Source organism: Ptychodera flava, chromosome 2 (genome assembly GCF_041260155.1).
Source record: "Ptychodera flava strain L36383 chromosome 2, AS_Pfla_20210202, whole genome shotgun sequence".
Taxonomy (NCBI): domain Eukaryota; kingdom Metazoa; phylum Hemichordata; class Enteropneusta; family Ptychoderidae; genus Ptychodera; species Ptychodera flava.
The window spans coordinates 23,263,548-23,289,273 of record NC_091929.1 but is presented as its reverse complement, the minus strand read 5'-3'; the positions used below and the strand labels follow the sequence as shown (position 1 = coordinate 23,289,273).

General features: G+C 39.6%; 1 protein-coding gene across 1 annotated transcript in view; it reads left to right on the top strand.

The window, feature by feature from the left end:
* The first annotated feature begins 13,062 nt into the window (after positions 1–13,062).
* LOC139117292 (uncharacterized) overlaps positions 13,063–25,726 on the top strand; it is a 133,854-nt gene continuing 121,190 nt past the window's right edge. The window contains exon 1 of the mRNA XM_070680270.1: positions 13,063–13,237. The gene's annotated coding sequence lies outside the window, so the exon portion shown is untranslated. The remainder of the gene's footprint in view (positions 13,238–25,726) is intronic.

The window sequence follows — 25,726 nt, the reverse complement described above, 5'->3', positions numbered from 1 at the left end:
AGGTTTATAAAAATGCGCCTAAACTGAAAACTGCTGACTGAAAGTTACTGAAGTAACTGTCGGAGAGCAATGTTGTACTTTATTTATATAGTAACTTTTTATGTTTTTTTTGCTATCCTTGGTTGAATTACTTTCCGAGGGAATGTCTCTTGGAATCTTTTTTTTTCAAATTCTCCTAGATCCCCTCCCCAGGACATCGCATGGTCCATCCCTAATTATGCCGAAGAATGGTCAAATAGTGGAAGTGAGGTATCAAGTTGTCAGCACTAGATCACTTTCGATACCCCTGCAGCGAAACTTTACGTTTGTAGAGGACATAAAACTGGGGGACCGTAGCTGTGCTGGGGGTTTCCTGGTGGGTTTTGCTGATTTTGACTTCAACGACTTTACGCACCGCCACTCACGAAACACAGTACAGCGCAGGTATGGACCCACAGCTCGATGAGATTATGGGTGGCCTATATTTGGTTCCCGGGGAGGGGGGGGGAGGGGCTGGAGGAAATGGGTATTGCAACAATTTTCCCATCCCAGCTGCATTTTCCCCATAGGTCACCCTACGAAACATTTTAGTGCAGTAGCGTCGAAGCAATTTTTTTTCAACAAAAACATTTAAATACAGTCTTTTGTAACAACATGCAGTGTTCTTATAGTGGCAGTAACTTTTGTTGATTTTTTTCAAAATGTTCAGCGTATATCATCTACTATTGCTAGCTCTGCTCTTGACAGTTTATTGAAATACCGGGTATTAAGCTTGTGAAGACAAAAATATACATGTAAATGGTTCTCAGTCCGGACTTAATTTAATTGCGGTGCACAATAACTCTGCAGTGTATACATGAAATGGCTGTAATTCTTAGCATGTCGACATGGAGAGTAAAAGTACAAGTTGAAGTGGCACCAAACATAAATACTGAAAACACAGCAAACTTACAGCCACTAGCCTTTAACATTTAATTATTTATGTGAAAATATGTATATCTTTGCATATGCACATATGCTTGATGTACAGCACATGGCTTTCAAAATGCTTGAGGGCTGGGATGACTGGTCTTTACAGTGCTGCAACCCATTCCCTTCTCTTACATTTCCATCAATCCATCAGTGCATAAAATAGTATAGCATTGCTAAATTTGGAAATGAAAGGACTGGTGTTTGGTGTGTGGGTGCATCATGCGGGCCTCCCAAATACAGATCCCGACACTTCTTCATCATTAATACCGTCACGTAGCGTGGTTGTGATGTAGCTATTGTCGGGTACGTACACTCTGCGGCGTGGAACGTCACGCAGTAGAGACGGCAACAGGTACACAAATATACTCTAAGTCGTAGCACTTTATTGAGCTGAGTAACACAAGTTACACGGTAAAACTTCTATGTCTCACACTCGTCTAATACTAGGCGTCGGTCACGGTCAATGTCGCCTGGGGGCGTCTCAACAGGTTCTACAACATGTTCTACCAAGACGTGGTCCACAACAGTCAAACAGACTGGGCTTCTCACTAAAGTCAGGAAAGTCGCTCCCATCAGTACATCTGTCAACATAGCGTCAAGTCAATGCTAATGACTTAAGCAGTTGTCAGGACAATACGTTCATTAAGAGCGGATGAACGGTAACATCAAAAGAGTCTCAAAGACAAACAAGGGAATCATTCTCACGATGCCCCACGTGCAGAAGGGGTTACAGTAGGTCAGGGGTAAAAGCTAAATTCAAGTCATAAATACCAAGCGATCGAAGGCCTATGTCATACCCCAACCAAGATCGAAAGGCGTCCTCGCTCGACCTATACATCAAAGATTAACAAACACAATAAAAACAAAACAAAAATTAACAGTCCAACATCATAAGTATACAACAGAAAGTAGTCAATAAATACAGGTGTTACAGAACACGATGTACTAGAGTTCACTACAGTTTGATCATTTGTTAGAGTTCGTAAGAGTTCGATGTATATTTGCTTTTAAATTCAATGCTGACAATACTCTAAAATGATGAACAATTCAATATCACAGAGTCCGTTCGTAAAGAATATTTACAAAGTCATTAATGATGGTTTCAGTGAAATTATCTCTCATACGTACATGGGTTGTATTCGCTTCTAACAGTTCAGTGACAAATAGGTACTCAAATATACTCTAAGTCGTAGCACTTTATTGAGCTGAGTAACACAAGTTACACGGTAAAACTTCTATGTCTCACACTAGTCTAATAGTGGCAAATAGGTACTCAAATATACTCTAAGTCGTAGCACTTTATTGAGCTGAGTAACACAAGTTACACGGTAAAACTTCTATGTCTCACACTAGTCTAATACTAGGCGTCGGTCACGGTCAATGTCGCCTAGGGGCGTCTGAACAGGTTCTACAACAGATTCCACCAAGATGTGGACCACCTCAGTCAAACAGACTTGGCTTCTCACTAAAGTCGGTACGACAAAGTCTCAGAGCGTCTACATCTCTGTACAGAAATGCGTCAAGACGTGAAGTGAAATGAAGTGTCTCTCTGTCTAGAAAGTGTACAACTTAAGCAGTTGTCAGGACGATACATTGACTAAGAGCGAATGAACGGTTACATCAAAAGAGTCTCGAAGATAAACAAGGGAATCATTCTCACGATGCCCCACGTGCAGAAGGGTTACTGTAGGTCAGGGTTAAAAGCTAAATTCAAGTCATAAAATACTAAGCGATCGAAGGGCTATGTCACAATACGTACAAATCATGAAACATGTTACCTCTAAGCTTACCTATCTGGAATTCTAAATTGGTAGTCAAAATAACAAGTTTTGAATTTCACTTCTCTGGTTCCTACAGATGTTCAAATAAAGATACTTGAATTTATGAGGCAATGTGAGCTATGACAAAATTAGCTCTGCTGGTTTAAGACAGCGCAAAGATATTCATTCTCGCGAGTCAGAGCAATAATTTCCGCTCCGCTGACCTACGCAAAAATCAACAGGTCGCGCAAAGCTGTCGCCGTAAAGAGTCACGTGGTTTACGACGATGAAAGATATTCTGCAGAAAATGATTTTCTGATTGCTTGAAGTTTGAACTTTGATTTCAGACACTAAGCATTCCAAGAAATGTGTTTTTTAAAAAAATTGTTTAACGTGAATTTTTAAAGGGACAAAGTCTCTATTTAAGGTAAAGGGCGACGAATTCGGACGCGCACACGCTTTAAAACGTTTCTGCGCAGATTTAACTCCAGCCTGCCGCAAATGGGTTATTTTGTAGCGCATATATTGAACATCACATGTCATTGTTGAAATTGCGCTTTTACCTAATTTTTTGACCCAGTGTCTTAGAAATACATGTGACTTATAACCTTGTCATATTTTGACCCCCTAGGAAGCTGTTTTTTATTTAATATGAGCGAAAAATTAACATTTCTCTCCCATTTATATGGCGCAAATTACCCATTCACCTGGAGATATTGTAAAAAGTAGCGTGGTGATACACTTTTATTAAAAGTGTAAACTAAATGGTATTATGTCAGGAGTTTATTCGCCAAGTTTGGTCAAATGACACCATTCAAAGCGACAGGAAGAAAGTTCAAAATTATGTAGTGATATAATTTCGATATCGTCATTTTGTAATCGATACTTATGTTAAAATTTCTTCACAAACATCATGAAAACTATAAATTCGATAGATATGGATCTTAAGTCTTGGTATTTATTAAAATTAACTCATTTGCTAAGCATTTTATAATTGCTTTCTTTAGTTTAAGTGAATTATATCATTTTTATTTATTTCTAACGACGCCATTTTAACGTCCGTTTCCATGGAAACGAGTGTGGTGACCCCCATTTTTTATTCCATTTTTGCACTTGCACAACTTCCAAGAATATTTGTGCAAAGTTTCAAGAAAATGACACCACAACTTAATTTTGACGTAATTCGTAGTACTTCACCTTAACTTTTCCTGAAGTACGTTTAGCTTTACTAGGTTTAGGAAATTTTAGCAGTATTGCATTTGTAAACAAGTTGCAAATAAACAGAATACAAGTGCATGTACACATCAATGCATATACTTACATTTCTGCCCATTCATGCCATATATCCTATGCAGCAGATAAATTATCACCCAAGAGCGTATAGGACTAATAGCAACAATTAACCGTTGTAGGTGGCAGTTCCAGAGACTCCTGAAGAAATAGTTTACTGTCTCAGGGTACATCAAAACATTTTTGGCTCACATTTGGTTATACCAATGTGGGTTTATCGTATAAGCTGAAATCGAGTATGTATGTATGTATGTATGTATGTATGTATGTATGTATGTATGTATGTATGTATGTATGTATGTATGTATGTATGTATGTATGTATGTATGTATGTATGTATGTATGTATGTATGTATGTATGTATGTATGTATGTATGTATGTATGTATGTATGTATGTATGTATGTATGTATGTATGTATGTATGTATGTATGTATGTATGTATGTATGTATGTATGTATGTATGTATGTATGTATGTATGTATGTATGTATGTATGTATGTATGTATGTATGTATGTAGTATGTATGTATGTATGTATGTATGTATGTATGTATGTATGTATGTATGTATGTATGTATGTATGTATGTATGTATGTATGTATGTATGTATGTATGTATGTATGTATGTATGTATGTATGTATGTATGTATGTATGTATGTATGTATGTATGTATGTATGTATGTATGTATGTATGTATGTATGTATGTATGTATGTATGTATGTATGTACGTACGTACGTACGTACGTACGTACGTACGTACGTACGTACGTACGTACGTACGTACGTATGTATGTATGTATGTCCGTCCGTCCGTCCACATCAAAAACACGCAAACTGCTGCATGTTTTAGCTTGGTATTTCGTGTGTGGATGCATCCTTGGCTATAAATTGGATTTTCTTCAAATGAAGTCTGCATTGCCAAAATTATGCAAACGAGCTTACAAAATGTGAAAATGGTCAAGAATTAATAACTCGAGAACTGCTGTTTTGATTGCTTTGAAAATTTGTGTGCAAGTACCTTAGGTGAACCTTATACAGTTTCATAAATATTGTGAAGATATTCTTTATGTTGTGTTTTTGCTGAATTTGAACATAATTTTGTCATATTTGGTATCAGTTTGTAGGAAAATGTGATCCAGAAAACAAAGCTGAGGTGAATGTTTTCATTGCAGACCAACTTTTGCAACTTTTTTATATAAGACATACAAGCTCTGATGAGAAATTTGGATCCAGGATAATTCCAGATGTTGTAATCACCGCCAACAGTGGAAGGCATTTCACTATCTGTAACTAACTTAAGTGCTGTTTACATTAGCATGATAACACTCATCTGCATTAATTAAAAACTCCCCAAGGTTGTAAATACATTTACTGTCATCTGGCGTTATGTAATACCAAGGGATGGAACATTTGATATTCAGGAGGGAGTAGGGTCTGGAAGATTGATGAGGTAGTATTACTTTTTTACAAGATCCCTTGTACATTTTTTACCCACTCCCACCTTTTCTTTTTATCAAGCCTTCTCTGTCTATTTTTTGTTGTTGACATTTGCTTTTTGATCCTTGTATTTAGGATCTGCTTGCACCATTGCTACAGAAGTTGATATGCATATTCCTAAAGATGATCTCCAGTACCTAAATTCGAGACAGTATTTGCTTTTGTCATTCTTGTTTTTCCTGGTTTAAATATTTCTTGAAGCCAGTGTTTAACAAATTAAGTTTGATCTCATGTAGAAATGGGAATTGTCGTAGTTCACCCTCACAGCGGCATTACAAGCTTGTCTATTACACTGTAAAATGTTCTTACGAAATTTGAGGTGAGTTTTTCAATTACTGATTTACCCCATTTCTTGTAATCCATGAAATCTTGTCCCAAATCTCTGAGCCATACAGTAAAACAGGTTTAATGAAAACATTGAATAGATGTAGGGAAAATTTTATCTTTTTGTTGTGCAATAAAACCCTTTTTGAACTATACAAAGATTGAGTATTTACTTTGTCTAGATTGTTTTCAAGTCATTGACATATAAATTGAACAGACTAGGACTTAGAACACAGCCCCATTTTACTCCTTGATGACACAGTTAACTGTCTCAGGGTACTTCAAAACATTTTTTATAGTCTGGAAGAAGAAGCAAATCTTTTTCCTGCCTGCTGGACAGACAGTGTTTTCCAATAAACGGCCAGCAAAATTGTTTTACGAAAGTTCTCCAGCCCCTTCCAGAAATCAAATGGTCCACTCCGTGTACAAACTTTGCCCTCCCCAAAGCATATTGCCAGCCTAACATACAGTTCGAGTTGCCACCGCAGGAAGAATTACGTTACTCTTAGACTGAACACTAAATGCCTCTATGGAAAGACCCTGTCGCATGCGATCTCGGTGATGGAAAACCGATTTTGGAGATTAAGTGCTTTGTTGTAGCATCACAGGGAAGAGGGAAGGCAGCACACACACGCATAATGAATATATGAGTGTGTGTATAAATTACTTGTTTGTGTTTATTTATTCAACATTCGATGAAATCGTATGTTTGTTTATTCATTTGTTTATGTTGTCTGTATGTTTGTTAATTATTTACTTATGCATTTCATTTTATGCTTGTATGTGTGTTTATGTGTTTGTTTGTATGCTTGTTTATGTGTTTTTCCTAGTTCCCTGTGGTAGCGTGTAGCTAAAATGGATAGCTCCTTGGTTGTAGCACCACAAAGATAACGATTGGTATGCAGTTTGAGATTTCTTTCGTGTAGCCCAAGGGCAATAGACGGTTGGAACCAATTTGTGCAGATACAGTGCAGATAGCACTGGCAAGCACAAATGTAGCAATGCATGCAAAAACTGACCCACCCATGTCACGTCTGAAATAGCAGAGAACCACAAATCCCAAAACCAGGGCGTCTGGACTACCGCTTCAAACAGGACGGTTCCCGTCACTTCTCTCCACACCATCTCGTGACTACCGCTTCAAACAGGACGGTTCCCAGACACTTCCCGCCACACCATCTCGTCCCATACCAGTTCGCACGTGCACAAAAACAACCTCTTACCAAAACCTCTTCGCACCAAAAGTCACATCGCCCCTAGCTATGCGTGGCAAGGCTGTGTGTGTTGATGGCGTTATATGGCCTCATTTCGCCCCTAAAACAACACCATTTCGCCAACTGGTAAAGCTGAAAATAACCAACCACTGCCATAGAAGTTTTCATCACCTTTCTATCATCCCAGGATCGAAATCTTTAAAGTGTACACTTTTCGAGAAAATGGCGTGCAATTTCGCGAACGGCACCTGAGTTGTAACAGTTAGTAGTGTACGTTTTTTCTTTTTTTCTAATATGCCGTTTATGGTTTCATGCAGAATGAATGGTTCATGATAACCGAAATTTAAATGCTTCAAAGTTGCACAATGTTACTAGGAAGGTTCTATGAGTATATTAAAAGTATGTATTGTAACTCTTTATCATGTATTAATGTAAACGGAAACCTTACTTCGTGGTTTGCAACAACTTATGGAGTCAGACAAGGTGATGTTCTTTCCCCTACGCTTTTTTCTATTTTTATCAATGATTCAGCAATTGAGATTAATGATTTAGCTTTAGGTATCCCAGTTGGTAACTCATTAATTAATATTCTGTTGTATGCCGATGATATTGTTATGCTTGCTGAAAATGAGACAAATTTACAAAAGATGATTGATCATCTACAAGATTGGTGCAAAAGGTGGCGTATGATGATGAACAAGTCCAAAACACAAATTGTTCATTTTCGAAATATGGGACAAATGAAAACAGACTTTATTTTTCAATTTGGTGGTACAAATCTTGATGTAGTTTCTCAGTATAAATATTTGGGTTTAGTTTTGGATCAGTTCTTAACTTTTGAAGTGACTGCTGAAACTCTAGCAAATGCTGCAGGTAGAGCTTTGGCATCAGTCATTTCTAAGATACACATGTTTAAGGATTTTAGATATAACACTTTTACAACTCTATTTCATTCTTGTATTACTCCAATTTTAGATTACTGTTCTGCAATTTGGGGCTACCGTTTCTCTTCAAAATGTGAGTCAATTCAAAACAGAGCGATTAGATATTTTCTTAGCGTCCACAAATTTGCCCCTATTGCTATAAATGGAGATATGGGTTGGGACCCTTGTCTATTGAGGAATAAATTGAACATGGTAAGACTCTGGAATAGATTAGTAGTTATGCCTGATGACAGAATGATTAAGCACGTTTTCACTTGGGATATCAGTTTAAAATATAAAAACTGGGCTAAAGATATGTTTGATTTATTTTCAGAAATTGGTTTGCAGGAAAAATTTAGTAATTTAGAGGCTTGTAGTATTCCTGTCATTAAAGATGCATTAAAAACGTTGTATATTTTAGTAACTGGACCTCCCAACTGAGTGAAAAGCCCACATTGCGTACATATTTGATGTTTAAGACGGAATATGGAATGGAGAAATATTTAAAATTTCCCATTTCTAGATCAAAAAGATCACTTTTAGCACAATGAGAGTTGGTATCTTACCTCTGAAAATTGAAATTGGGCGTTACACGAATGTGCCTAAAGAGGATAGATTATGTGATTTTTGTCCAAATGTAGTAGAAGATGAGCTTCATTTTATTTTTGACTGCACACTTTACAATGGTATTAAGAAACAATTGTTCTGTAAAGCCAGAACCATGTGCTCTGTATTTGATTCATTGACGTAAAACAGAAACTCAAAATTTGTAATGAGTGAGATGCCATCCCAATTGCACAGTACGCAATATTGCCCATAATGCAATACGATTTGTATGCACGGAGATCAGATTGCACATTGCGTTGTCGCCATACTGCGCGACGCATAAACCACATGTGAACAGTAGCAACACGATCAGAGTGTACGTCCAGTCTAGTCACCGCGATTGCGATTGCGCAAGTGGAAACTTTGCCTTGTACACGCGTGCACGTATTTATCACCAGCCAGGAACATGTACGACACGATTTTGTGGTTTTACAACAGATGCAGACGGATGTTGAAAGATGGAACTTGTTTGCACAATCAGTGAATCACCGTTATTTCTGATACCTGATCGCGAAGAGAGAAACACAATTTGAAAACTACAAGCTGCACTGAATTGATACGGCGCCCCTTCAAATTCAGCAAAGCTGTTGACGCCGACTGTGAGCATATAGGTAACCGCGGTCGCAATTTCCATTTGAAGCGATCGTGAAGTTCTGTATGAAATACCCCTATCAGCTGGCGTTTGTTGTTATTATTATACGACCAGCCAACACAGTATCGGCAACCACGAAACAGTCGACACTTAGCAAAACTACGTACCTGCCTGTTCTACTCTGGCCCTGGTAGTTCATGGATCAAGCAAAAATAAACATTTAATCAAAATTCGTGCGATCGAAATATCGTACAGGTTTACCAAAGACTTGTACATCATCTACATGGGCACATACACATTACAGTCATCGGCATATGACGGTGCTTGTGGTACGGTATGGTAACGTAGGATTTTAGTAGCGACACAAGTGAGCGCACACATGAGTACAGTGCATGTGCTTACAAAAGCCAAATTTGTAACATTCCGATGTGACTGTCCTTTTTCAAACTCTATCTCCTCCCTCGATTTCGGGGTCAACATAGGCATGCAGTATATCGTTGGAATCGTATTTAGTTGTACAATGATGATATGGTCTTAATTTTTCAAAATCAACATTTCTCATCAAGAAACAGGCTAAGTATCATCAAAAATCAAATTTTTCACCAAATATTTGCGATGAAATTTTTAAAAATTGGTCAAACAAAAAACTGAGACCATACGTTTACGCGGAGCAAGCATAGCAATGGCTTCCGTACTCTTCCAGGCATTGTCGATCAAAAACCAGAGAGAAGATAGCAAAAAATATCCCAAAAAAGGTCAAAAAATAGAAACTCAACTTCAATTTTTGAAAAATATGAATCTTTGGATAGAATCATGCTATAAAGATCCGGAAAAAAAACCCTAAAAATGTACGCCTTCCGAACTATCCCATAGAAGTAACTGCGAACGAGGATGACAAACATGTATACGCCTATGACCTCAATTTTCAGCTCGTGGCTATTTTTGGACACAGCATTAGTCATAAATGTAATGGCGCCCTCGGTGGCAGGATGGTGATCTCCGAGCATACAAGTCGTGTTGCATCATGGGATTTAATGCGTACTGTGAATTGGCATTCTATGTCTATCATGCAGTTTCAATGAGACAAGAAGCTTCTTACACTTAATTTACATTTCGAGCTACTCATATCCATGTACTTTATTTACTGTTTTAGTGTCTTGTAAGCCCTTGGGGCTGGGTGTGGCAACCAAGCTGTTTAAGACCACACATGACACTTTAATAAATAAATATAACATAACATAACATTAGGGACCGTTCAGTTTCTATGGCCTGGGGGACCGACAAAATCTTGTCGTCGGTGTTCAAAAAAATATAGCCGCCCTTTGTCCAGTTTGTCAGACGAAAAAAATTGATGACCCCCACGGCTGAAAAATAACCAAAGCCCATATGTAAAATTTACCCGAACGGTCTGAATTTGAACTCCTGTATGCGGCGCACTTTATTCGTGTAGCAGAGATGCCAGTGTACAAACTTCTCAGCCACATCCATGCAAACGTCCGTTAATTAGGACAACTGTAAGCCAATTTTTAACTTCATTTCCATAGACAACTTATGTCCATCACACTGTAATGCAAATTCCCCTTTTTGTCTCAGTGCTACCATTCAGGGTCGCGAGCATGTAAATGGTATTTCAAAGATGAGATAGGCACTTTACCAGATACTACTGTAATATGAGTTGGCCGCTGAAGGCAGCCCGCTGCTTATTGTAGAGGGTTAGCAAAGTCCGGGCCTGCCGGTAAGAGGGTGATGGGCCAAACGTAGAGTAAACTTTATTGTAGTGGGCCGCCAAAGACGGCCTTTCCGTAAAGAGGGTCTATCATGGCCATTGCATAAAGTAAACTTTATTGAAGTGGGCCACCAAAGGCGTCTGCCCGTTAAGAGGTTCATGGGCTATTACATAAAGTTTATTTATTGTAGTGGGCCGCCCAAGGCGGCCAACCGGTAAAGAAGGTCGACCATGGCCATTGCATGAAGTAAACCTAATTGGAGTGGGCCGCCAAAGGCGTCTGCCCGTTAAGAGGGTCATGGGCCATTACATAAAGTCAATTTATTGTAGTGGGCCGCCGAAGGTGGGCCGCCGGTAAGACGGTCGATCATGGCCATGGCATAAAATGAACTTTATTGTAGGTATTATGTTTTTGAAAATGTACTGACCCCCTTTCGTACCAGTGAAAAAGCGATGACCCCCCCTTCGCGGATTCCAAAATTACGATGACCCCCGGATTTTGCCGGCCCCCGGCCGTAGAAACTGAACGGTCCCTTATATACATCGTTGCATCGTTGTTTTAGGACGAGTTGGTAGTATTATGATGTTATTATACTTGGGGCGAAGTGGTTTTAGTACCTTGAGGTACTTGGGGCGAAATGGCGTTGAACGAAGTAATACTATACTTGGGACGAGGTGGGTTTGGAACGCAATGGTTCTGGTACGAAGTTTTGTGGGGTGAACTGGTTTGGGTGCGAAGTGTCTGGACCCCCTTCCGTCCAGGCCTGAACAATGAGACACTCAAACTTTTAAAGGAAGACAAAAGGCTAACAGGCAGAGACGGTACACAGTCCCTCCACAGAAGCGAGATCAATTCTACTGTTTATGATTATTGAGTTGGGGAAACTCCCGGGGAAACTGCGGTGCTCAAAAGCCCATATACAAAAAACAAGATGGTGAAACAGTCTCGCATACATTACGTTTACTTTTTTGTGCGTGGCACACAAGTTTTGTAGAAAACATAGTAGATAAGAAGAACCGACTCATTTGAGTGTCTGGATAGACCACACAAGGGAATTGCTAAATTGGTTATCGAGTTGATAGTTGAGACTGAATTTAATTAGGACAGCCTGTCCAACCATCCTGTTTTTTTGCTGTACATCCATGGAGCTTTCCATGATACATTCAAATTCACAAAGAGTGACGTCACATCTGCCCAACACACTGCGCGTGGTCTTTATAAGTGTCACGGATTCTGAGAATTGGCGACGCCCACTTCCTTTCTTCCAGTATCGGATTCACGGGACGCTCATCTATCAGTATCAATCAACAGATGTTTATAAAAAGGCCAAAAGGCCTTGTATGTGTCGTGTCAAGAACTTTTCCGTACACCGTCCATAAAGTCACTGTGATTATCCACAGGAATAGAGATAGAGTAATCTAAGTGTAACATTATAATGTTGTTATATTGGTAATAAAATTACTGTAAGAACACACTAAATACTTTTTGTTGGTTCGTTTCTAGTGTTACCCTCCGAAATAACTGTAGAAGATAATAATGTATAGAGTTTCCACGGCAATGAGGTGCCAATATACAATAAGATAAAGTATTATGTATCTATCCTCCCCTGTAGACCGTACACCGGCGCTGAGTAGTTGCACATTATCTTCTTGGCAACTCATAGCCCTGGAAGCTCTATAATTACTATAATTGTATTAATTTATTCTACAATTTTATAGAATGTTAATGAATCCCCAAAAAGAAAATACTTGTTTTCTTCAATTTCATTACGCAGTAAAAACAACAACAACAACAACAACAACATTTGTATCAGAATCTTTGTTATGTATCATTTGTTGACTATAACCTAACAAGCAAACAAGCAAACAAACAAACAAACATTTTTTATTTAAAACGTGAACACAAATACAATTCTTTATTGGCTCTATTTTGTATATGGAAATATCGTGCGTAACACATAAACGCACTTTACAGTATTAAACAAACAAACAAGGAGCCGGAGTTCCCTGCGGTCTATGGGCGTGCGTTGTGTCAAACGATCAGTGGGAGCTTTTAACTTGAAAAAATGTCCCCTTTTCCTTTTTAGCCAAAACTTATTGCGGCGTGTGTGTGTTGTCCTGTTGTACGGTAAAGCAAACTAATGCAAATTTATGCACCACAATATAAGGAAGGTCGTCCAAAAGGTTATCACGCAGTGATTCAATAACATGGCATCGACGTAACATAGTACGACTTCGGAGTTGGCCCAAGTTATATAAAGACAGAAAATTTGTCGACTAACCGGATTGAAGTGAGAATGCTGTAGTAGCATGATCACTAGGCAAGGCTAGACCAAGTGTACAAGGTTTTTGTAAGTACATGACACATAGTATTACTCTGTTCGTTCGTTCATATGTCCACTCATAGACCGACCTGGAACACTCCTCAGTGAACGCTATGCTCCGCATGCATCCTGGAGCCAGGTCCGGTCCCATGATCATGTCAATCGTCCCGGTATGTATTCGTAACACATGACGGACATTGGTGTAGCGCCCGGTAGACTTTCTGAAGCAGTTGACATGCTGGCCTATCAGGTCAATAATAGACTGGCTTCAGTCGCTTGGCTTTTCTCGGCGGCATTTACCGTACCCGTACCCCACTGCAGAATAGTCTGCCGTGCCAGAGTACTGGTAAACTAGTACTTCAATTTGCTTTCAATTATTACTCTGATCTGTAAGCCCAGACTCGAGACAAGTCTAGTCAAGTATGTTGTCTCTCGCAAATTCAGATTGTGCTCTCGGGAGGTTAATATAGCATGTTAGCTAAACACAAATTAGATAAAAACTGGTCTTGCGGAAGACATACCGGTTACGCGTATCACGGATTACGGTTCGTGTTTACATGAAAACTGCCGCACAGTGCGGCCAAGTAGTCTATGGTGCGCCGTGGTGCAACATTTGATTCCCTCTCGTTCGGGGCGAAGTCCTACCGTGGAATGTAAGTTCGTTCGACGTATGAGGGCTATCAGTGATCGGGAGAGTGGATAATTATGTGGTAAGCCAGGATATAGGTTCAAAGATTGGGGCGCACGCTAAACCAAAGTTGCTGCGCTTTCTTAGGGCGGGTGCACAACCGCAAAGGCGTATCGCAGGAGAACCTACTATTTTTGACGACGACGAAAATAGCGCTTGATCCTCAGTTTACATTCTGAATGCACCGCTATTTTGCCGAAGTTTTCCTAGTAATCAGTCCTAGATCCTCGGATTACAATTCCTGTGGTAAATACATGTGTTTGTACATTTATACTGGGCCATAATACTAGACGGTGTCTGTTCGGTCATCCTCCATATCTGGTTTCACTTTGTTTTTACCTCTCTCTTCCCCCCTTGTGTTTAGGATAAAAGGACACCAGATTTTTCCCACACCAAAAGCTAACAAACAACCTTTATCATTCACAATATAGTCAATAAGTAACAGAAACTACGAAGTCGACTTCCCTGAAAATGACAAAGAGTGAAAGAGAAAGTGTAAAGAGTCAGAGGAAGACAATTACTCAACAGAGAGTTTGGGTGAGGTGTGTTACAAATTAACCCTTTGAATGCTGTAATTTTCCCACCAAAATTTAATGAAACATTTTGAAAAAATTTTATGAATTTTTCAGTAATTTTTTTATCATTTTGGATCAAACAGGCATAACATTTTATTGCTTGTCTAGATTTTCAGTTGAAATATCAAGTTCTGCGTTTGCCAATTTTTCCTCAAGCATTTGCTGAGTTAACTGTCAAGATAAGACTGATTCTGACAATGAGAAACTGTGTTATTGTTCAATACTGTTCGACACTCTGGCAAGCCAGGGTATGATTTAATTCCGGTCCATGGAATGCACGGAAAAGCGCCAAGCTGTTATCATAGAGGGGAGTGTATGGTTTAGGACGATGCTGTTCAACTGTTTGACCCTACCCTGTACTTTCTTTCAAAGTGTTATAAGTATAGCATTGTAAACAATGCGGGAATAAAATTCTGAAAATTAAATGATATGAAGCAGGATGATAGTGAAATTTGATACCTTAATGGAAGCGGACGCTGGGCCATTTCCAACAAACATGTTACATTTAACTAGGCGTAGGCGTAGGTCGTGTCACAGTTGGAAGAGCAGATGTGACAATGCTCTAAAGCTCTGCAGCCTAGAACCCGTCGATTGAAGACCATGACTTGGATTAGCAGGATAATGGCATTAGATTTTATGTTTGATATTTTACATTGTTGATGTCAATATTACTAGTGCAGTACTGAAATAGGGTTGTAATCTTTAGTTCTCTGTGTACAATTAATGACATTCTAATGCTGGAAAATATCAAGTTTCAGACTATTGATAACAGAGTGTATACTTCAAAATATGGTATAAGCTGCAACTGTAAAGTTTGAAAATAATGGTACCAAGGGTGGAGGAAACAAATTTAACTTTTCACCCTGCACACAGGGCTGCAAATAAAAGTGTGCACGCAAAATCACACAAAAAGGTCGAAGTAGGGTACACCTGCACCGCAGGGTTTAAGAAGTGGGTTTAACCTTTTCGCCCCTAATTCCATGTAAACAGGTCCATCATCAACATTAAACAATGGATTTGGGACAAACCATAGTAGTGAAAGGGTTACTTCAGAAATGATCATCTTTATCACATTGATGAAGTGACGTCAAGTACACCTGTACAAGTTTTACAGATAACTGGAATATCAATACCTCACTGTACCGGCATTATACGCACATGTCCAGTGGATTGCTTATCTGAGGATGTTTCTGGAAAAGAACAATGTCGTATCAACAGATAAATCTTTTTGAAACGCAAAACAGAAAGTTTGACATATGTATGTAATAAACAATGTCCGTAACTCTTTGAAACCTGACATATCAGTATCGTTTAATTGCCAGGCTGTGAATGATGTGTGTGCACAGTAAATTTATACCACATGTGTACAGTGTCAAAAGATTTGGCATTGTGGATTTCAACCAATATTTGTGTTACTTTATAAAGTTTCAGGAGGAGAATTGAAACTGAGCTGCCAAAAGGACTTTGTCAAACCTATGACAAACAATATTCCTGGTTTGTTCAGACTATGTAACTTACTGTTCATGGCGATGCCATGGAAATGTGAAATATTATCATGTTACTGTTGGCTTGTATACCAGAACATTAACTGGTATGTGTTGTCATTTTGAGGTAGTATAAAATACTCTGTGTTAATTACTGTCAGCAAAAACATAAGTTAGGCTTGAATCATTGTTTTTAAACATTTTAATGGTCCCACTTACGATCTTCATGGTCTTTATTGTGACATTGAAGTTCACATTTACTTACATTTACACAGGGGAGTTTCCTGTTTTCTGTTTCTATGAATCATCACCAAATGTAATTGTTTGCTCTCTGAGGCATTTGATAAACTACAATCTGTAGTGGCTGAGATGGTTACCTATATCTGATTTCTAGATTGTCATTATTTGGAGCAACATAAGTAGTTGGGGAGGGGGGCTATTTTCTGTATGTACCTGATTAGCTGTTTTACAGGACAATCATTTGATTTGGTTTAGAAGGGGAGGGGCTGGTGGAAATGGGCATGGTTTTCAAGTTACCCTCAAGGTGTACAGATTAGGTGTGCGTCACAATTTAACCCTTTGAGCGCTGTAATCTTTTCCCGCTAACATTTTAGTACAGCATTTTACCAATTTTTACTAATTTTTCTGTCTTTTTTATAATTATGGGCATCACGTTTCATTCGCTACAAACAGCACGAAAACGATTTCCTTTAGCCGAAAACCTGAAATTTCATGAATTTTCATTTTAAAAAAGTAAAAATATCAGTTAAATATGAAGATGTTCAGATTTGGAGAAGTAATTTTTGCTTTAGTTGCCTTTGCATATTCCATTGCTGATATTTATGAGGAAACATTAATTTTAAAGCATTTGGCAAGAAATCTCATACTTTCAAGTATGGTGAAAAAATCAACACTGATCAATGGTGTAAACATTTTTACAAATTACAAATGTAAAACTGATCACAAATTTGTTAAAATTAAAATTCAAAAATTTCAAAGAAATGTTGATATCTGTACTCAATCACAGAAAAATTCACAACGAAAAAATCACAATGTGACATTTATGGTTTTCAAACCAATATTTTTGTGTGTTATCTTACACTTAATGGGTTTTGTACTGGAAAGCCTATAATTGTTGCATAAAAAGCATCGATGGCAATTATGAAATAGATTTACAGGAATTTCCACTAAAACACATGGGACTTCTTTCGTTTATGTGGTCATTCAAAGTTAGTTCTCATACAAATCAAGAAATTTCTTGCAACAGACACAACCAACCATGCAAGAAATTTCTTACAAGGGACACACCCATCCATGCAAGAAATTTCTTGCAAGGGACACACCCAACCATGCAAGAAATTTCTTACAAGGGACACACCCATCAATGCAAGAAATTTCTTGCATGGATGGGTGTGTCCCTTGCAAGAAATTTCTTGCATGGATGGGTGTGTCCCTTGCAAGAAATTTCTTGCATGGGTGGGTGTGTCCCCTGCAAGACATTTCTTGGACACACCCACCATGCAAGAAATTTCTTGCAAGGGACACATCCATCCATGCAAGAAATTTCTTGCAAGGGACACACCCATCCATGCAAGACATTTCTTGCAAGGAACACACCCACCCATGCAAGAAATTTCTTACAAGGGACACACCCATCCACAGGGGGCTGTCTACATGTCCGTCCCCAAGGGTGGGTAGATGTTTCGTTTTATCGCTAATAAAGATATATTCTACCAACCTTTGGTGTTTCGGTCTTAACTTAGCACTGCCCTTGACAATCTTGCGTATACGTTTTATCAACATGCTGCGTCTATTATCTGATGAGTTTGAGTGCCTAATTAGCCAAAGTAATCAAGGGTAAATTACTAATCTGTGGACGCTCTCACCAGATTATCACCGGATTAAATTTGACAAAGTGAATAACGAACGCACCAGCAAGGTAGGTAGATGTTTCGTTGTATCGCTAATAAAGATATATTCTACCAACCTTTGGTGTTTCGGTCTTAACTTAGCACTCCCTGACAATCTTGCGTATACGTTTTATCACCGTCCCTCCACCCACCGGTCTGGAAACAGCTCCTGTTTCTTTGTTCCGATGCGCGTTACGGGTAAACATATCAATTACAAAAAATCCGTGAATCTCTGACACCTTAAAGGTGACAAGTACGTGAATTTGCATGAAAAATATGCTAATTTTAACCAAAATGACCAGAATACACTGCGCTATACGATTTTGCTGAATAAACGTGTCGATATTGTAACATAAACGTTTCGATATTGAGGTGGGAGCCTCAGGGTTCTTTCACATTTTGTATACATAAAATTTCATTTCTTTTCAAAGCTGTTGCGTACTCTTTTGGCCTCCAAAACAGATTGAGCTTGCAAGGAATCACCGCTAGACAACTGTACGCGATTGTACCCCTAAGTCTTAAAACAGATAAACAAAGACACAAACAAAATCACTAGCCCAAAAATCATTGTTTCAGACGAAAAAACATCAAAATAAGTGTCTCACCACTCGTAATATATCGTAAATTTAATGTTCAATGACTGAAATATGCTGAGTGGGATTAGATTCAAACATGGAAGGGAGGAAAAAACTTCGTGACCGAAGAACCAACGTGCGCGATCAAAGTTTCAAAATGGCGTCGCGGCAAACTCAACAGCATTCCGAAACATCGAAAGCATAAATTTCGAGTAATGTTAGAATGAAAATCGATTCTAGAAAATAAACTTTTAGGAAGGTATACACCTCGCAAGTCAAAATTCACGGGGAATTTTACGGGTTGATTGGCAATTTTCGTTGTTCAAAAAACGCGTGGTCGACGTATGGTGGCCGCCATCTTGATTTTTAACAACAAATGCATCGTCGAAAACTCGGGCGTTTTCTACAACAGAACAGAGTAAACGACAAAAAAACGCATACTACCAATTTTAAAATCCCCATCGCTGATTGATCACGCCAAATTCGTTTCGATTTATTCTTATTTCTACAAGTGAAAGGGGGGAAACTTTCGTACTATAAGGTGCCTCTTCCTACCTAGCGAGGTCAAATTTGGTGGGCGAAAATTCGACGGAAAAACACGGAAAATCATAGACGAAAATCTAAAAAGAAATTACTCTCAATAAACACAGTTTCTCAGTTGTAGTAGAAATCCTGGCTATGGTAACAAAGTTACCTGAGGAGCAAAGACATGACAATAAATAAAAATACTCCGCACCGCAAGATGTTGCCAAACGCTACTGATGGCGTCCCCAAGCAAGCATTTACATCCGTAACGCGCTTCGTACCAACGGTAGAGCAATTAACACCTTTAAACAATAGCGCACGTGTTGCGTTTCCAGACCGGTGGGTGGAGGGACGGTGGTTTTATCAACATGCTGCGTCTATTATCTGATGAGTTTGAGTGCCTAATTAGCCAAAGTAATCAAGGGTAAATTACTAATCTGTGGACGCTCTCACCAGATTATCACCGGATTAAATTTGACAAAGTCAATAACGAACGCACCAGCAAGGTATAACAGAAGAAAGGGCTTAAACTCTCAAAAGCCGTGTCCAGAGGTGGTCCGTAAAACTAGTGGACACTTTATATTCATGTATTCATAAACAAACAGAAGGCAAAACAAACTTGAATATTCATTTGTAAACGAACAGGTCGGAAAGGAGGACCTCCCAGGAATGCGTGGTATGTGTTCAACACACCTTGGTAACGTATCGGAGATGTGTTTATACTCTTCCTGCATGCTGGCCCGGCAAAAAACCACGTTGGTCGACGTGTCTAACACCGCATCGAACTGAATGCACGGGTATATTGAAAAATTCCGTGTTAGTCGAGAACAAGAACAGAAAAGACTTTATTAACTCGACGTTTGAGCTCGCCTTCAACTTGTCCAGTTTATCAACTGCGTTCTTGCAATACGTACACTTTTGTATTAGTCTTTTTTTTTCAAATAACAAAAGACATGTTTTACATACGACCGATTATTTGCTCTGCAGTACAAGCAGTGTTGTGGGTTGGTGACTACGTGCTTGCAAATGTTATACACCGCGGTATTTTGCTTTGAATTTTTCAATTGACCCCATGTGCTAAGTTAAAATACAAACAAGAGGGTCGAGTGTTCTCTCTGCAAATCAGAACACTCTGCAAATCAAGAAGTATTTCGAACACGAACGATTCAGATATCTTGACCTCAACATTACTAGCTACGCAGCTCGAAAGTTATGCTCGGAAACAGGACGGGAACATTAGTCAAAGCCGGATTTTGCATGGAAAGCATGCAATGTACTGCATACTGCTTATGCTCCCTTGGGTCTGAGACTCTCGCCCTCTCGGCCATAAACGTCATTGAGCTGCCAAGAATATGATAGTGCAGTCGCGTGAATCTTTGTATATTTTGATACATTATTTTATCAATCCTTATACTCAACTACCTAACACATCAAACAAGGGTCATGTCAGGTTCTTAGGACATTCTCCAAAAGACATATAATCGATTAGTGTCGCGGAATGATTTTCACCAGGTTTGAGAACTAATAAAAATGGTTGTCAGTGTGTCTTCGCATATCAAATCGACAAGTGTATTACTAACTTCGAGGGATCACATCCTTCACTGTAAAGTTGTTTTTATACAAAACACATTTTCGAGAAAGCTGACGTACAAGGGAAAGACACAGCGACTGAGTCCGACGGAGGCGAAAAAAAACCAGTGCATTCGCATTTGTGTCCGATGTACACATCTCTGTTATTCCATTCTATCAGTCGACGAAGCCTACGTCAAATTGTAGTGAACTCCGAGCAAAGTCCCACATAACATGTAAAGGCGAGCCAGTGGCCATATGATGATGGATTGCATAAACTTCGAAGTCTAACATCCTTAACTGTAAAGCTGCGGTTTTATACAAAAAACACATTTTTGGTAAAGCGAATGTGCGAGGGAAAGACGGAGAAAGACACCGTGATCGGCGCGATTGAGTCCGACAGCGGCGCAAGAAGTGTTTCCCCGACAGTCAGACATATACAGTATGCTATATCATGCATTTCTAAAGCGTGTCCAAACGTTGACATAAAAAGATATGTCCAAAAGGTTTTGTATAGTTATTACATTGTTACGCAGGGTTTCACGCGGGTTCAAAAACTGACATAAAAAGATATGGTGTCCAAAAAATTCGTTTTATTCAGCTGACTGATTTATCGTCTTTGCTATGGCTTAAACATCCCCGTTTTCGTTCGACAAGACTGTGACATCAATATCTCCCCAACGTATAGATCAACCTGGTTGAGTATTACTATGCTTCCAATGTGTCTTCGCAGCTTTCATCTCGTCTGGAAACGAATAAGCATATATAAGGCATGAAAATACTTTTGCCGACTAGTCAGTTTTTATGTTTACAAGCGGCGAGTTTCTTCCCGCAAACGATGACCGGCTGTAGTCAAAAATACATAGATTGTCATGTCCGTGTTTATAAACACCGATGAGCTTGACCCTCGATCCCAAAGCATGTTGGCTAATTTGTTTACCTCTATCGATCATGTGGGCTTAAACTAAACATTTCTAAGGTTAAAGGTTTGTAGTTCCGGCTTCCGGTCTGACGGACCACATCGGGACACTGACTCCACCGCTTCGATTAGCGTCCTACAGCTCAAAGAAGCAACCGACGAAGGCATAAATTGCCTGTCCCCGTTTAAACATGTCAGAAAACTGTTGACGTTCGAAAATTAGGAAATGTTTATTGTAAAGTAGATTTCTGTGAACACGGCTTTGAGAGTTTCAGCCCTTTCTTCAGTTATACCTTGCTGGTGCGTTCGTTATTGACTTTGTCAAATTTAATCCGGTGATAATCTGGTGAGAGCGTCCACAGATTAGTAATTTACCCTTGATTACTTTGGCTAATTAGGCACTCAAACTCATCAGATAATAGACGCAGCATGTTGATAAAACGTATACGCAAGATTGTCAAGGGCAGTGCTAAGTTAAGACACAGGGGGCTGTCTACATGTCGTCCCCAGGGGTGGATAGGTGTTTCGTTGTATTGCTAATAAAGATATATTCTACCAACCTTTGGTGTTTTGATCTTAAACTTAGCACTGCCCTTGACAATCTTGCGTTAACGTTTTATCAACATGCTGTATCTATTATCTGATGAGTTTGAGTGCCTAATTGGCCAAAGTAAGCAAGGGTAAATTACTAAGCTGTGGATGCTGTCACCAGATTATCACCGGATTAAATTTGACAAAGTCAACAACGAACGCGCCAGTAAGGTATCTTGCGTTAACGTTTTATCAACATGCTGTATCTATTATCTGATGAGTTTGAGTGCCTAATTGGCCAAAGTAAGCAAGGGTAAATTACTAAGCTGTGGACGCTGTCACCAGATTATCACCGGATTAAATTTGACAAAGTCAACAACGAACGCGCCAGTAAGGTATAACACAAGAAAGGGCTGAAACTCTCAAAAGCCGTGTCCAGAGGTGGTCCGTAAAACTAGTGGACACTTTATATTCATGTATTCATAAACAAACAGAAGGCAAAACAAACTTGAATATTCATTTGTAAACGAACAGGTCGGGAAGGAGGACCTCCCAGGAATGCGTGGTATGTGTTGAACACACCTTGGTAACGTATCGGAGATGTGTTTATACTCTTCCTGCTGGCCCGGCAAAAACCACGTTGGTCGACGTGCCTAACACCGCATCGAACTGAATCAGACTTCACGGGTATATTGAAAAATTCCGTGTTAGTCGAGAACAAGAACGGAAAAGACTTAATTTATTAACTCGACGTTCGAGCTCGCCTTCAACTTGTCCAGTTTATCAACTGCGTTCTTGCAATACGTACACTTTTGTATTAGTCTTCTTTTTCAAGTAACAAAAAAGACATGTTTTGCATACGACCGATTGTGTGCTCTGCAGTACGAGCGGTGTTGTGGGTTGGTGACTACGTGCCTGCAGATTTTATACACCGCGATATTTGTTCTGAATTTTCAATTGACCCAATGTGCTAAGTTAAAACACAAAGAAGAAGGTCGAATGTTCTCTCTGCAAATGAAGTAGCATTTCGAACACGGACGATTCGGATATCTTGACCTCAACATTATTAGCTACGCAGCTCGAAAGTTATGCTCGGAAACAGGACGGGAACATTAGTCAAAGCCGGATTTTGCATGGAAAGCATGCAATGTACTGCATACTGCTTATGCTCCCTTGGGTCTGAGACTCCCGCCCTCTCGGCCATAAACGTCTTTGAGATGCCAAGAATCTGTGTATATTTTGATACATTATTTTATCAATCCTTATACTCAACTACCTAACGCATCAAACAAGGGTCATGTCAGGTTCTTAGGACGTTCTCCAAAAGACATATAATCGATTAGTGTCGCGGACTGATTTTCACCAGGTTTGAGAACTAATAAATAACTGGTCGTCAGTGTGTCTTCGCATATCAAATCGACAAGTGTATCAGTAACTTCGAGGGATCACATCCTTCACTGTAATGTTGTTTTTATACAAAACACATTTTCGAGAAAGCTGACGTGCAAGGGAAAGACACAGCAACTGAGTCCGACGGAGGCGCAAAAAAAACGGTGCATTCGCATTTGTGTCCGATGTACACATCTCTGTTATTCCATTCTATCAGTCGACGACGCGGGGAAGCCTACGTCAAATTGTAGTGAACTCCGAGCAAAGTCCCACATAACATGTAAAGGCGAGCCAGTGGCCATATGATGATGGATTGCATAAACTTCGAAGTCGAACAAAGCTGCGGTATTTTTATTCTCGACCGCGGAGTGACGTCAGTAGGTGAAACACATACGAGCGCGGTGAATGAGAGATCAGACGTCGATATAGAAGAGCGAATGATACAGAAATTGTGTGGAAAAAAGCAGAACTAAAAGTTATGTCATTTATGTATATTGAAACTTTGAATATTGCTTATGTGGTTGAAATATCCGAACTTCACCACGGCGCTGTGATGCAAAAATGACGTAAAAAACCGCAAGTACCCGGATGACCCGCGGTCGAGAATACAAAAAAATTTTGTGGAAAGCGAATGTGCGAGGGAAAGACGGGGAAAGACACCGCGATCGCGCGACTGAGTCCGATAGCGGCGCAAGAAGTGTTTCCCCGACAGTCAGACATATACAGTATGCTATATCATGCATTTCTAAAGCGTGTCCAAACGTTGACATAAAAAGATATGTCCAAAAGGTTTTGATTATATATAGTTATTACAGTGTTACGCAGGGTTTCACGCGGGTTCAAAAACTGACATAAAAAGATATGGTGTCCAAAAAATTCGTTTCATTTAGCTGACTGATTTATCGTCTTTGCTGTGGCCTAAACATTCCCGTTTTCGTTCGACAAGACCGTGACATCAATATCTCCCCAACGTATAGATCAACCTGGTTGAGTATTACTATGCTTCCAATGTGTCTTCGCAGCTTTCATCTCGTCTTGAAATGAATAAGCATAGGCCTATAAATGGCATGAAAATACTTTTGCCGACTAGTCATTTTTATGTAACAAGTGGCGAGTTTCTTCCCCCAAATGATGACCGGCTGTAGTCAAAAACACATAGATTGTCATGTCCGTGTTTATAAACACCGATGAGCTTGACCCTCGATCCAACCTTCCTCGATCCCAAAGCATGTTGGCTAATTTGTTTACCTCTATCGATCACGTGGGCTTAAACTAAACATTTCTAAGGTCAAAGGTTTCTAGTTCCGGCTTCCGGTCTGACGGACCACATCGGGACACTGACTCCACCACTTCGATTAGTGTTCTATTGCTCATAGAAGCAACCGACGAAGGCATAAATTGGCCTGTCCCCGTTTAAACATGTCAGAAAACTGTTGACGTTCGAAAAATTAGGAAATGTTTATTGTAAAGTAGATTTCTGTGAACACGGCTTTTGAGAGTTTCAGCCCTTTCTTGTGTTATACCTTACTGGCGCGTTCGTTGTTGACTTTGTCAAATTTAATCCGTTGATAATCTGGTGACAGCGTCCTACAGCTTAGTAATTTATCCTTGCTTACTTTGGCCAATTAGGCACTCAAACTCATCAGATAATAGATACAGCATGTTGATAAAACGTTAACGCAAGATTGTCAAGGGCAGTGCTAAGTTTAAGACCAAAACACCAAAGGTTGGTAGAATATATCTTTATTAGCAATACAACGAAACACCTATCCACCCCTGGGGACGGACATGTAGACAGCCCCCTGTGGTTAAGACCGAAACACCAAAGGTTGGTAGAATATAGCTTTATTAGCGATACAAACGAAACACCTACCCACCCTTGGGGACGGACATGTAGACAGCCCCCTGTGACCCATCCATGAAAGAAATTTCTTACAAGAGACACACCCATCCATGTAAGAAATTTCTTGCATGGATGGGTGTGTCCCTTGCAAGAAATTTCTTGCATGGATGGGTGGTCCCTTGCAAGAAATTCTTGCATGGGTGGGTGTGTCCCCTGCAAGACATTTCTTGGACACACCCACCCATGCAAGAAATTTCTTGCAAGGGACACACCCATCCATGCAAGAAATTTCTAGCAAGGGACACACCCACCCATGCAAGAAATTTCTAGCAAGGGACACACCCACCCATGCACGAAATTTCTTACAAGGGACACACCCACCCATGCAAGAAATTTCTTGCAAGGGACACACCCACCCATGTACGAAATTTCTTACAAGGGACACACCCACCCATGCAAGAAATTTCTTGCAAGGAACACACCCATCTATGCAAGAAATTTCTTGCAG